This window comes from Pimephales promelas, chromosome 21, assembly GCF_988280905.1.
Source record: "Pimephales promelas chromosome 21, fPimPro1.hap1.1, whole genome shotgun sequence".
Lineage (NCBI taxonomy): Eukaryota > Metazoa > Chordata > Actinopteri > Cypriniformes > Leuciscidae > Pimephales > Pimephales promelas.
In genome coordinates this window covers 22504622-22519938 of record NC_142789.1, presented here as the reverse complement: position 1 = coordinate 22519938, position 15317 = coordinate 22504622, and the positions used below count along the sequence as shown (strand labels likewise).

General features: G+C 40.8%; 1 protein-coding gene across 1 annotated transcript in view; it reads left to right on the top strand.

Annotated features, from left to right (window-relative positions):
- Positions 1–458: 458 nt before the first annotated feature.
- The window catches only part of igsf21a (immunoglobin superfamily, member 21a), a 311041-nt gene continuing 296182 nt past the window's right edge, over positions 459–15317 (top strand). The window contains exon 1 of the mRNA XM_089125332.1: positions 459–720. The gene's annotated coding sequence lies outside the window, so the exon portion shown is untranslated. The remainder of the gene's footprint in view (positions 721–15317) is intronic.

The window sequence follows — 15317 nt, the reverse complement described above, 5'->3', positions numbered from 1 at the left end:
GTGAGTTCATAGTGATAACACATAACTGTTAAATGGTTAAAGACAAGTGAAATAGATATGAAAGAGTATTAGGAATATGTGCGATTATCAATGCTAGAGTACTGTGAATATAGACTAAACTATTGCTGATACCTGAATATCTATTCTAATTCCAAATGCTATTGTTTGTTTGAGTTTAAATGCATGACTCATAGAGTTTGTGCTACTTTAATGATGTTATTTGTCAGACCTTTTTCCTTTAATGTCATTTGATAGCGGGCACAGCACATGTTTAGATCTATGCTAATGTGTTTGTGTATAGAACATATATAGTTTTCTTGAGAATTAAGTATTGTATAAAGAGTAATGTGTCTTGTGTGACGTATCAGCCTAGACATCAGACATGTGATTGGTTAGGACAATTTGTGAAGGTATCACAGGATAGCAGCGTAGAACTAGTCCAGCACGAGATGAAGCGCGAAAATGCAGAGAAATGTGCTCCTTATGTGATCAATGCATTTCATTATGTTTTATACAGATAAATAGATGTGTTGCACCCGGAAGTGACATCGCCTCATTCCTAGAAGTGTAACACTCGCTATCCGAGGGTCTGGAGCCGACCCCCTGGGAGGTATAGGAAGGGACCATCCTGGTGGTGGTGGTGGGGAGGTTGGAAGGGAAGGAACCATCTTGGAGGATGGAGGTCAATGGAAACGTCAGCATCTGCGAACTCAAACACGTGTAAGTACCGGTCTTTTATACCGTAAGTATTAGGATAGATGATTGGATAGATGAGAAGGTAATTAGTGATGCAACAATTGAGTCTTCCTGGCAGAACTTAACTTTAAAGCTTTCATTTGCTGGCAAACACGGAATTGTCAGTGTTTTCACTGTACACTAGGGGGCGCTATGAAATCTTCTGAAAGAGTCCTGAATCTCCGGCTCAAAGTATATGCAAAGAAGATGCAGAAACAAGTAATCTCAATCATATGCACATGTAAAATCAACATTAAACAGCATATAGATCAAAACTGCCAGATGTTACTGAATGAAATGATGACCCATGATAGGACTATGGAATGTGCAAGCATTTGGGGGTTGGTGATGTGTTTTTGATCATCATTGTGAATGCGATCCAGGCGTAGTAGTCTTTGACAAAAATGTGATTTTTCTCAGGTTTTTGCTCAATATTGATTTTTTTTTTTTTATGAAACTTTCCCAAGGGTTGATCAAAATATAATGCATATAGCAAGAACAAAATAGAGGGTTTTTTATTTTTTTTGTTTAAAACCAGAGGGTTTGTTCTTTCTTTTGATGTATTGCATGTTCAAATATTTATGATAAAATATACTAGGGGCTATGAACATTTTGTTCATGGCGGGGAAAGAGTTAATGAAGACTAATTAAAAAGCAATTAAACAACTCAGCAATTTAGATAGCATCACTTAATGTCAGGTAAAAATTGACTGAAAACATGATGAATGTGGGGGGTATTTAGAGAGCAATCAGCATGGTAAAATTAAAGGTACTTCTTTGCCTGTGATCAGTGTTTACCGAGCATGATAACTGCTGAAAATAAGTCGACTAATTAAAAGAACAGCTGAACATCATTATGCAATGTTTATTTAACCAGGGCGATATGACAACATTAAGTGTAACCGGGACATGATTTTTACATCCGAGATATAAATATTCACAATTTTGTGAACTGCATCAACTGATTTATTGAAACGTTCTGACTCGGAAGAACCATCACCACCCCATCTATCATACATAGCATTTACAAAACGTGTTCTACCATACTCCACTCGCATTTGGTTGATTTCACACAGAGAGTTACAAGAGATGGAAATTATTCTAAAAACTTCACCTGCCTTTCTCCTTTGATCTGCTAATTCTTACCAAACTTGCCTGATGTGTCTTAATTTCCTCTCTTTCATGTTTGCTGGTTCTGTCACTAACGCACAACCCCCAGCATTCCCGAAACGTTTGAGCAGCACAGACACTTTGTTTGTTATTCCCAACCCTTTCTCTGTTCGCCCACAGTTAGTAATGTGCTGTAGTGTGATAAAAGACAGCGAGGCACGTTGGCTTTTCAAATGCAACGCATACTCTCACACTCTGCAGCAGAGCATTTGAAGAAGTGTTTCCTTTTAAGAATGTCTCCCGAAGAGAGGGGTGGATAGTTAAAACCAGTTTTAAATAAAATAAAATAAAAAAAAACTATCCATGGGGTCTGTATCATCTGAAATGTGCTAAGTTGGTGTATTTATTGATTAGTCTATTATATATTGATTAGCCTATCTTTCTTTGTTGAGAAAGATAAGCATGTTGATGACATGATCTGGGCTCAGACGCGACCGCAACCTGCATGGTGACCGTCAAGCCTTGTTTGCACTTTCGCCTGGCTCTGAATTCAGCGCGAGTCTCTGCAGACTGCGCACGTACGTCTCCAAACGGATGAGGTGTTTATACTCGATGCGCTCGTCTGACTGTGAAACACTGAATATCGCAATGTCGTCATTTTTGCCGCACGCACCTTCATGCTCGGACGCGTGAAATGTAAACAAATGCACTCTCGCACTGTACTCCCTCTTTTAATGCACCTTAGAGATTGCACATAACACACACACAAAAAGGTAAAGATAGGGACTGATGAGATGTGGGGGAAGGTTATCCTATATTATCTTATATCATCTTTTATTTTATACAGGATTGACAGTGGCAATTGTTGCATAGGAGGAAGGATGGAAATAAAAATCGACCAACACAATATTGGCAATATGGTGGTAGTGGGGAGTGGGGTGGTGATGGTAATGACAATGGTAATAAATAATAAATGGTTACTTTGTTTACGCATACACACACACACATACACTCACATACACACTTAGATCACTCTTGTCACTTGTGGAATTATGGATTTACAAGATCGCTCACTACTGCACTATGTTGGTTTGTGTGTATGTCTGAATGTAAAAAAAAAAAATGCAAACAAATGCTTCAGTCCAGCCGCTGAAAACACCGCTCTGATGAGGGGACTGACGTTGCCGGCGGGATGCACAGGTACCTGCGCTAACATCACCAGCCCAGGGAACACGTTCACTTTCCACTCACACTACGCAACGCAGCAGCATTAGTTTAATGGTAATCGATAACAAATTAACGTGATCGACAAAATTCTTGATCAATAATCGATCGTCGATTAATCATGCCCATCGCTGCCCCATAGTGACTGTGGCCCTTTGAGGGCCACTCTGAGGTTACTAGTCTTTATTAATTTTTTTATCTCATTTAATATAAATAGAGTTATGTCAAATCTTATTTATCATTTATTAGAGACAAAATTGGCGTGGAATGAAATTTGTATGCAACACATTATGTGACAAATCCCTAAGCAATTTGATATTGTACAGGTAACTTGTCATAAAGTGACATTACACGATATACACACACCGGTTTAGTCACCCGAATGAGTGGTTTAAAAGAATGGAAATATCTGAATGCCATGACTGACCAATATGATATCAAGTATTCCAAAGCACTGTGTAATAAAGTGTTACATAGAACACTTAATGTAAGATCCACATAAGAACAGAAAATTTAAGAGAAAATCTTATAGTAACAAACATTCAATATACACTCACCAATGATTATTAGGAACACCTGTTCAATTTCTCATTAATGCAATTATCTAATCAACCAATCACATGGCGGTTGCTTCAATGCATTTAGGGGTGTGGTCCTGGTCAAGACAATCTTCTGAACTCCAAACTCAATTGGCTTTATGCCCAGCTGAACTACTTCCTGAACTTCAGCCAGCTTCTTGTTTCCTGTCTTCCATTATTGGCCAAATTGATTAATTCAGGTGTGTCTGATTATTGTTGCCATGACTACTGAGGTCAAGCACACCTGAATGAATCAATTTGGCCAATAATGGCAGACAGGAAACAAGGAGCTGGCTGAAGTTCAGGAAGTAGTGCAGCTGGGCAAAAAGCCCATTGGGAATGGGAAATAAATTCCCATTCTCACTGGGAATCAGAATGGGAAAGAAAGGTCAGAATTGGAAAGAAAAGTGATTTAAGCCATTTTGAGCGTGACATGGTTGTTGGTGCCAGACAGCCCAGTCTGAGTATTTCACAATCTGCTGAGTTACTGGGATTTTCATGCCCAACCGTATCTAGGGTTTACAAAGAATGTGTGAAAAGGGAAGATATCCAGTATGCAGCAGTCCTGTGGGCAAAAATGCCTTGTTGATGCTAGAGGTCAGAGGAGAATGGGCCGACTGATTCAAGCTGATCGAAGAGCAACTTTGACTGAAATAACCACTCGTTACAACCGAGGTATGCAGCAAAGCATTTGTGAAGACATAACATGCACAACCTTGAGGCGGATGGGCTTCAACAGCAGAAGACCCCACCAGGTACCACAGTACCACTACCACTCATCTCCACTACAAATAGGGAAAAACAGGCAACAATTTGCAAGAGCTCACCAAAATTATAGACAGTTGAAGACTGGAAAAACATTGCCTGGTCTGATTTCTGGTCCGCAGTCTCGATTTCTGTTGAGACATTCAGATGGTAGAGTCAGAATTTGGCGTAAACAGAATGAGAACATGGTTTCCCCCATGCCTTGTTACCACTGTGCAGGCTGGTGGTGGTGGTGTAATGGATGTTTACTTGGTACACTTTAGGCCCCTTAGTGCCAATTGGGCATCGTTTAAATGCCATGGCCTACTTGAGCATTGTTTCTGACCATGTCCATCCCTTCATGGCCACCATGTAGCCATCCTCTAATGGCTACTTCCAGCAGGATTATGCACCCTGTCACAAACATCGAATCATTTCAAATTGGTTTCTTGAACATGATAATGAGTTCACTGTACTAAAATGGCTCCCACAGTCACCAGATCTCAACCAAATAGAGCATCTTTGGGATGTGGTGGAACAGGAGCTTCGTGCCCTGGATGTGCATCCCACAAATCTCCATCAACTGCAAGATGTATCCAATCAATATTGGCCAACATTTCTAAAGAATGCTTTCAGCACCTTGCTGAATCAATGCCAAGTATAGTTGAGGCATCTGAAGGACGAAAGGGGGTCAAACACAGTATACGCCTTATTCACGGCAGCGTCATCTTTGATTTTTAATGAGAATGAAAGCGAGGCTCTGAGGGATAGACTTGCATCTCTTTAATGGGCTGTACTGTTATTTAATGTGTTTTCGGATTGTTCTGCTCATGAAACACTGGAAAAAATGTCTTTCCAAGAAATGTCAGTTGACAAAAATCTCCCGACAATGTAAGCTGTGGAAAATTGTAAGTAATCTAGCCGCTTTATTCAGCTTTTTACAGCGGATGCCATTGGAAACACGGTCCCTCACAGCCTCACTTTCATACCTGTCATGGCGTTGCTCTGAATAAGGTCTATTAGTATGGTGTTCCTAATAATCCTTTAGGTGTGTACTTGAAATTGTCATGAATTCCTAAATACATATCATCAGAGGAATAATCATTGCTTTACTTCCATATTTACATACTTATGACATGATTTTTAAGCAAAGGAGGAACTGAAAAGAAAAAAGGAAACTGATGTAATGGAGTGGTTAATTGCAACATGAGAAAGATAAAGAAATTGTAATTAAAATCAAGATAAAGATATTATCACATGTAGACTTGTACAGAAAAGGTTATTAAATGCATACAGAAAAGGTGTATTTTGTTACGTTTATCTATATGTTTAAGTGCTTATTCAGTCCTAAACAGCCTGCAAGTGTTTTCTTCCACAGTTCTCACATAATGTCAGATTTAAAGTGATTCTTTAGGACAGTGGTAAGTTGCAGCAAAAGACACTTAAATCCCACTCTAAGCCTGCTCCCAGCCCCGACAAGAGTCCAGAGCACTAGACTTAAATCTGACGTGCAAGTGAATGGCCATCAGCCGAGCTCCTACTTTGACATAAATTTATTTGCTTTTAATCCTCTTAGGGAGTCCGAAAACTAGCCATTTCAAAGTCAGGCCGAAAAGAATTTAAATTGCATACAAATGAGGCCTAATTCAGATTTCTCAGTCTGCTTGTCCCTCAGTGACCACATCCAATTTTCATCATAATTTTATCAACTTGGGTGAAGCAAGTCATAGACGGAAAGCTAATATCTAGAAGACTAGCAACTCAGTCAAGCCAATATGAGGACATTGTAATACATTAACTTTTACAGATATAGAATACATTATGTTTCATTCATGGCAAGTGATTATTTTTTATAAAATAATCTCCCTGAAGGGCTATATACAGAGAATGTGTCATTTATATATATATATATATATATATATATATATATATATATATATATATATATATATATATACTGTATATATATATTAATGCTAGTTGGTACAGTTTTATGTTGTTAATGAGGGATAAAGGTCTCAAATCTCAAAGGGATTTTTTTTTGTATTATGAAGCTAAGTATAGAGACAGACTTGCTTTTACGTAAGCGTATTGTGGTACGAGAAGCCAACGTATTCTCATCCTACAGCGTCATTTAGTGACGCTTTTGACAATGTGTGTACATCCAACGCACATGGCACACTTTAGCGTCATTATAACATGCTTCGGGTATGGGTAGGTTTACATCTGTGGTAGGGTTAGGGTTAGACCACTAGGAGGTGCCTTCTGGCCCATATATATATATATATATATATATATATATATATATGTATATATATATATATATATATGTATATATATTTATATATGTGTCTCATATTGACGCTAAAGGGTGCCATGTGCGTTGGATGTATACACATTGTCAAAAGAGTCAGTATATGACGCCTTCGGAAGGGGCTGGAGAGGCTGCGCTGTTTCGTGAATAAACAGCCGTTACATATTCACGATGCAGTACTTGCCTTGAGTACCTTATTGCTTTTATAAAACAGTTGTCAATGTGTAAAAGCTACATAGAAGTGTGCGCAGTGATAAATGGAACCTTTGGGTGAAGCGGTCATAGCCATGTTTTATCATAAATAAAGAAATTATAAAGAAAGTTAACTTGACCTTGTACTGTACAGCACGATTATTATTGCCACATTTACTGTAGCAGATAAAGACATTTGTTTATGAGCAGAATGCTTATACTATTTCTATGGAAAGTGGACAGACAGCAGCCAAAGTGAGACTGGGTGGAAATATAAAAAATAACAGTGAGATTCATAATGATTTTTAGTGAGAGGGGTGAGTGAAACGGAGAGCGGGCACAATCCGATTAAAAATATGCCCCAAATATGAGGGTGTGGGTCCGACAGCTGTCTTCTTTCTCAAAGGAAGCTGCTTCTCTAAAGGCCTTTATCACCTATGCTCAAATGCAAATCCCAAATGGGCAAATGTGCATTTTTTTTTTTTTTTTTTTTTTTTGTGCATGATGCTCTACTGCTCGGCCTTCGGAACTAAACAAAGAATGACTTTCAAATCTCAATTCAACTCCTGAATTTCAATTAAATAGAATTATTATTAAAATTTGGATGTAAGAGAAGGGATTTAAAATTAATTTCAATTCAAACTATAAAAATAAAAGTTCATCTAGACAATCTTTGAACGTTGACTTGACAAGTATTGGAAAAAAAAAACTTTTTTAAAAGCCTTTATGTCTGAAGGTCTATAGACCTTACTCTAATTCTATTACCCTAACACCCCATTTGCACTCCATCTCATTCAGTGGCTTCAAAGCTGGTGATTTTGAATAAAATCATTTGCAGACCTTTCCATCACGCCACATTTTCACAGAAAGCAGTCCCGATGAGACACAGCCATGGAAATTAAATTATAATTTATTAGAGATGAATAACCCCATAACTTCTATTTCAGGGCAACTCATTGGAAGAACTGCCTCCACACTTGTTTTTGTAATCACAGGCTTTTCTTACTTGAGATTGTTATTTGGTAACTTGCCACTGAAGAACTGGTAAGTGATAAATGCCCTATTGAATTCAAAGAGCAAACTTAAAGCTATCAAAAAAAAAAACAAAAAAAAAAACTGTACAAGCTTTTCTTGACCTTTTCTCTTCTCTGATGTATACACACTTTTATACCAAGGGGAGGTTACAGTACATTGTGTTCCATAAGTCTTTACAGTGGATTGAACTACGGATACCCTTCACAGAGCCGCGATGACGTAATAAATAGCCTTTATAAGAAAAGCGGAAAAATTGTCTGCTCTTTCTCACAAGCACATGCCCCGAACATGATTGAGGCGCACAGATTAATGTCAAGATGAGTGTGGTGGAGACATTTAGAGATGAAAGTGCCCTGATTTAAATGTTGGCCGTGATTTCTAAGCACTTATTGAAGGCTAATGGAGGAGTGAAATACAGTGCACTACATTCTTTATGATTGCAAGAATAGCGTTGATTGGTGGAATAGTCCGTTTGACAGGCCTGTGCTCTCGATCTTCGCTCCGATGGTTCGAATCCAAAGATCACCAATCCCCGGAAAAGGCATCCTGTCAGCATTATCACAAACAGCATTATCTCAGCTGGGTGGCACTCGTAGAGAAATCCCAGCAGCCATTTTCACATCTAAATGACCTGCCATTCCCTTGTCATATTTAAGTTAAACTGATTCTCCATTAATCAGCTTAGCCCCACATCCCAAAGGACAGGGAGATAAAGGGAATCTTCTGGAATCCTTGTCATTACTCATAATGATTTTGGAATCCATAACATTTGTTGGAGGTTGTTTGAATTGCTGTACATGTTAATAACAAGGTGCTGACTTTTAAGTGATGGCTAATTCCTTGTAATATGTTTTCCAGGATGTGACAGAGTCTGTTGCATCCATCAGCATATCCAAAATGCATGGGGGGCGAATGGAGAGTCTGATGGGCCTAATGTATTATTTTGGCGGAAGCCTGCAGGCAGTAACGATTGACGGCTCTGAGGAAAGTTTAAATATGTAATTACACAGATGGATGGGTATTCTAACTTGCACAAGCTAATCTTAAGTCCTAGTAATTAAGGGCTTCTTTTCCATCTCATGCTTTTTTAATGTGACATTCTGATGTAAACAAGTGTTCTGCATTTTGTAGGCCTAGATTTTGCACCATGTACGCTTATGTTCTGATAAAACTAATTGCAATTGGAAACTTATTGCAAAATGTTACCACATGACATTAACATTATATTTTTTATAACATTACAATAGAATAAACTATAATAAAATTTGGGGCAATTTAACAACGAGCATGGGAATCATGCATTGAAAAGCAACCGTGCATGTAGAGAGCGCTCTTAGTAGTGACGATTCACAGGGAAACATGGCCCTGGACATGAAACACCTACTAAATGCTAATAAGTGCTCTTAAATTTCTTCAAAGACAGGCTAGGAAAGCTAGTGTTTTTTTTTTTTTATTTTTCAATGCAGAAACACCGAGAAGCCTGAATAGATCTAGAAATGGGTGACAATATATCTTCAGAAGTATCACTTTATCTTCTATAGTGGGATGTCAAAATAATTCAAGGCATGCTAAGAAAATTTTCTTGCTCAGGATCTTACAGGCTGGGGCATGCAAGTGTTTCATCAATTTTACCCTTGTTATTTTTAGTATCACAGCCTACTAGAGAGCCCTTTGTCACTGCATTTATCTGTTCCAGTGTGACTGATGTCCATGTTTGATGACAGCCTGAAAAATGCGTCCATCAAAAGCCGTACGCCACACATTCGCTCTGTCACTTGTTGATGGTTTGCTTGCCCAGGCAGCTTCCTTCTGTCTTTCTGTCACTGAGTCGCTAGTATGCCACAATGGCTTAGTAAATCACATTTTTTTCAAGCAAGGACACAGAAGCAGTCTCAACCTTCCATGTTACATGACACCTTTTTACTGCAGTAGTAACCAATAGTAACCATTCTTTCATTACGTTCGTCATATCTGCTAACATTCAATGTTACATGACTCGACTCTTCTCTTCTCTTCTCGAATTTATTGTAATGGGAAAAGTAGTAAAATTAGTAAACATAAGAATGATTGATCAGCTTGATGCATGTTCCACATGTGCTGAAAGACATTTATTCAGACGATGTAGCAGTTTATGTACACTTGGGTTTGGTTAACATTCCATAAAGATTGATTAACAATTGGATGTACATGGTTTCTATTGATTTTAAAGCACACTGGCTGTCAAGTCCACTCCAGTTCAAGTTCCAAAGGACACAAGGACAACTCAAATTTCCAACTCAATCACTTTTATTTTGGCTTTGTCAGGTGATTGTTCTGTTCAGCAAATTAGGTTGTAAACCTTTAAGACAGAACAAAAGTTACAATTTTAAACATTTTTTTAACAACACAATGAAGAAAAATATGATTTCATGAATCTTCCAAATTTGTTTGTAAAGTCACCATTTTTAACTTTATACCATCCTTTTGCATCTTATACTGTTCATTTTTACAAACTCAAAATCTAATATTTTAGCACAAACACAAAATAAATGAAGGAAAAATAAATGGTGTTACTTAAACATCTACATAGCAGTTAAACATAGCTCGAAAATATCAAGCAACATTTTAAACACCATGAAAGTAAATAAACATTTTACAGACCATTGGCGTCTTTGGACTGAACATATGAGTAACTTGGAGCCTCTTCTCTCTGAAGTTTGTTTTCCTGACAGACTGAGAATCTCCATGCCTTTTCAGGTGTTCCAAATCAGTGTTAATGACGATCAGGTGACAAGCAGCCGGTTTGCTGCTGCTGCTGGTGGTGCACTCTGGGAAGTGTAGTTCTTTGATTATCACTCCTGAGATTCAGCTCAACACCTCCCACTTGAGCTCCTGGTTTTTCAAATCCAGAGAGGTCACACAAGCCCTTCACACCCCACTTGTTCTTCAATGGGAAGTAGAATGACGAGTCGTCTGACATCCCTATGAAGAATTGTGGCTGGGATTTTGGTTTGAAGCCTCCTAATTCTTTCACTGTTAGCTCTTGTGATGTGAACAGGATAACTGGGAAAAGTCTTCACAAACGCATCTCTTACAATGCCTTTGCTGTCAGAATTTACACTGACTACTCTAGCGAGTTTGTACTGCCCCCTCAGGGCGTTTTGGTCAGCCACCCAGACCACATCTCCAACAGCAACATTTCGCTCTTTGGTGTGCCATTTGCTTCTTATGAACAGATTAGGTCCAGCCAGTTGGCTCCACTTCCTCCAGAAATTGTTTACCTCTGCTTGAATATGTTTAAGCCTTTTATAGGGGTAGCCATTAAACTGGAAATCCCCAGGGTCTCCCTTTGCATTGGCACGTCCTAAAAGCAGAGAATTTGGGGTGATGTACTCTACACAGTCTTCTCTGCTTTGAGTTCTTGCATCGATGGGTCTTTCGTTTGCAAGGTTAGCTGCCATGAAGAGAAAGGTTTGGAATTCTCCCCATGTGAAGACACCATCTCCACCAAGGTTGCTCAACGCCCGCTTCACTACTTTAACAGCTGCCTCTGCTGCACCATTCCTATGGGGAGAGTCTGCAGGATGGATCTTCCACGACCATTCTGTACCATGCTTAGCAGCTGTATCTTCAAGTTTAGACTTGTCTAGTTGGTTCAGAAATCTATGAAGCTTCTCCAGTGCAGGTCTGGCTCCCACAAAGTTTGTGCCAGGGTCTGACCAGAGTTTCCTGGGGTGTCCTCTCAGTGAAGTGAACCTTTGATAGGCTAGCAGGAATCCTCCAGATGACATGTCACTCACCACTTCAGTGTGTATGGCTCGGGAAGCCATGCAGCAGAAGACTATTCCCCATACTTTGAGTCTAGTTCTCTTCTTGACCTCGTCCTTTACTTCATAAGGGCCGAACAAGTCCATGGTGGTGAATTCAAAGGGTGCAGCTGGACCTGTTCGCTCTAGAGGCAGGTCAGCCATGATTTGTTGACACTGTTTTGCCTTGTTTTTCCTGCAGACCACACAGCTGTCAACCATTTTCTTGGCAAGTCTACGGCCTTTTATTACCCAGGCTTTCTTCCTCATCCGGAGAAGGGTTCCTGCAACTCCCTCATGGTTTGCTTTGTGGGATTCTTGTGCCAGCAGTGTTGACACCCATGCTTCAAATGGTAAAACTGGCACTGCTGTCTTATCTTCGTTGAACGACTGAATTCTGCCGCCACAAACTAGCAGTCCAGAGTTCACATCTTTGTATACTGCCAGTCTGTTCAGAGTTGTGTCTGAAAATACTGTACCTTTTTGAGCTGCGAGGAAGAGGTCTTTGAGTGCATCTTCATGTTCCTTGACTGCCAGCACAGCTTGCTTGGGTGATTTTACCTCCCACTTTGACTGTTTAGGGGGCCGGCACTTCCTCTTCAGCCACTGTTTGGCAGCTAGACAAACCCAGGCAACGACTCTCACCAATTTAAACAGGCTACTGAATCGTCTTACTTGCACAAGGTCTTTAACCCAGCCCGTGGGTTTCTTTCTTAGAAGAAGATTTGGATTTACCACAGGTATTCTCTCTTGAGATTCACTCTTTGGACTTTCCTGAGTGCCTTGTAAGTCTTCTTTCTGCTGACTCCTTGCTTGAGCTCTTGTTAATGCACCTGAGAATGCCTTCCTCTGGAGCTTGTCTACACTTTCTCTGGAATGAGCTGCAACCTCTCCAGCTGATTTTATAGGCCATTTCTCCACTGGCCACTTCAGGAACTCTGGTCCATTTTGCCATGTGGAATTTTCCTTTAAATCTCCAGGAGCGCCCCCTCTTGTTATGATGTCAGCTATGTTTAGATCTCCACGGATCCACCACCAGTCTTGCACTTGTCCAGCCTTCTGGATTTCACCCACTCTATTTGCAAAGAAGGTTTTATATCCATAACTGACTCTTTGAATGGCTCCCAAGACCGTCTGACTGTCAAGTAGATGGAACCATCTCTCGATCTTCAATTGTGCATGCTTTTCCACATACTTCCTGATCCTGGCAGCAAAAACAGCACCACAGATCTCAGCTTTTACAGCTTCTCCCTTTTGATCCAGGGGTGTCAATTTGGCTTTTGATTCAACTAATCGAACTACAGTGCCTTGACTTGTTTCCCATCTTAAGTACATCACAGCTCCATAGGTTTTGTCACTTCCATCAGAGAATGTGATGCCCCAAGGTTTCCCTTCCCAGCCAGCTGGTGTGAGGCTCCTTGGGAATCTCACCTGACCAAGCTGCACATATTCTTCAAAAAGTTGTATGGCTTCTTCTCTGAGGCTTTCTGAGAGAGGTTGGTCCCAGGTTTCTTGGGTTAGTTTCCCACCCCCTCCCTCTTGGAATGCTTTTCTAACAAGAATTGCTCCCTTCTGTTTGGCAGGTGTAACTAAGCCAATAGGGTCGTACAGTCCAGCCACTTGGCTTAAGAGAGCCCTTCTAGTCAGTGGATTAGGTGTCTCAGTTCTCACCTCCTCCTTGAGAAGATCTTTTCCAACTCTCATCTTCTTCTTCCTTTTGGAAAAGTTAACTGAGGTTAATATGTAGAGCTCGTCTTCATCCATTTGGTAGCCGATACCCAAGGCTTTGTTGTCTTCGTCTCTCATTTGATTTGGAAGAATTAAGGTTTTACTTTGTGTCTCTGTTAGAACCTCAGTCTCCATTCCTTGCCTCCCACTTTGCCCTGACCGGATCCATGGTTTGAGGAAAAAACCTCCAGCTTTCAAGATCTCTTCAACATTTGTGGTAATTCTGTCAAGTTTATTTCGGTCATTTTGGGAGGTTAAGAGGTCGTCCACATAACTGTCCTCTTCAATGACTCTGCGTTCATCCTCCAAGTGAAGAAAGTTGGGCAGGTGTGCGGTTTCCCTCATAGCCACCTGAGCAATGCAACCAGCAGGTCTGTCCCCAATGTTGACTCTGGTAACTGCATATTCACTTATCTCTTCATCTGGGCTGTCCCTCCAGAGGAACCTGTGAAGATGCATCTCACGCTCCTCCAACCATACAGAGTTGTACATCTTCCTGATGTCTCCTAGAGCTGCATACGTCCCTTCTCTGAACCTCAGCAGGACAGCTCTGATAGGGTTGAGAACGTCTGGTCCCTTCAGAAGAAGATCATTCATACTCACGCCTTTGTATTTCTGGCTACTATTCCAGACAATACGAACTGGTGTTGTCACCGAATGAGGGTTTGGCGCTACCAGGTGGCTTACATACCACACTGGTCCGTTCCACTCATCAATGATTTTGTTGGTGAGTTTTATGGCTGCCCCTCGCTCGACCATTTCATGGATCTGGGTAGCATATGCGACTTTCCAGTCTGGCTCTCTGTTTAGTTGCTTTTCCATCCTTAAGAAATAAGCCTGGACTGCACCTTTGTTGTTTGAGAGAGAGGCTGGATCTACTGTCCAAGGATACTTTGCATCCCAATGTGGAGCTGGTGTGTGAGCATCCCCCTCCTTGTAGGTGAGGCCCCCTTTAATGATCTCCAGCTCCCTCTCTTCTGCCAGGGTCATTTCTTTTCCTCCTGGTGGACAGTTTCCACATCGGCATCCTCCACATCTTGGCTCACATGCAGCCCCGATGCTGTCCCAGTGCCACCACTCAAGGAACTCATGGTTACTGGCAGCTGTAAATTTGGTCTGAGCCACATCCTCCTGCTGCAACTGGGCTGTCTCCATTGTTGGACTTGTGATTTCTTGATATTTAACAGCTGCTGTCCTCATGGAGCGAGCAAAGTGTGTTTTGGACTCATATATTGCAACCTCCACTTCTTCAAATAAGTCGGGATGTGCTCCACCCACTGTCTTCCCCAATGGACCCTCCCACAAGACGAGGTCTCCGATGATTTTTACCCTCTGAGGAGCGAGTCTTCCCTCTCGGTGGCTAATGAGAAGTTCAACCTCTCCCGGCCTTTCCAATTCTTTAAGTTTGACTTCTGGGAAGAATTTTCTCAACTTCTCAGGTTCAATTACTTGATGCACTCTGGTGATTTCGTCCAAGCCATAGCAGACCATTTCATGAGCTCTCTCTGTTCCTTTAGGTGTCTTGACTCTGACTTTGAGGAGATACCTTTGTGTGTTCACCTCCATGGTCATACCACCAACCCCATGCACAACTAAAGTTATCTTCTCATGTCTCAACCCCAGTCTTTCAGCAGCCTTATGGGTAATGTAGTTGGTGTCTGAAGCAAGATCAATTAAAGTCCCAATCTTCTGCCCTGCGTTTGCAGTGACTTGCATCAGCATCATGATGACAGGGAGTTCAGAGAGCCCATTACTTTGCAGTAGCTCAGACTGGCCTGAAGCATCGAGTGTCACTGCAGTTTTGTTAGTGAAAGCCTTTCTGCATCGATCTGCCATTTCTGGGGAGAGTTCAGCCAAGATTTCCTCCTGTTC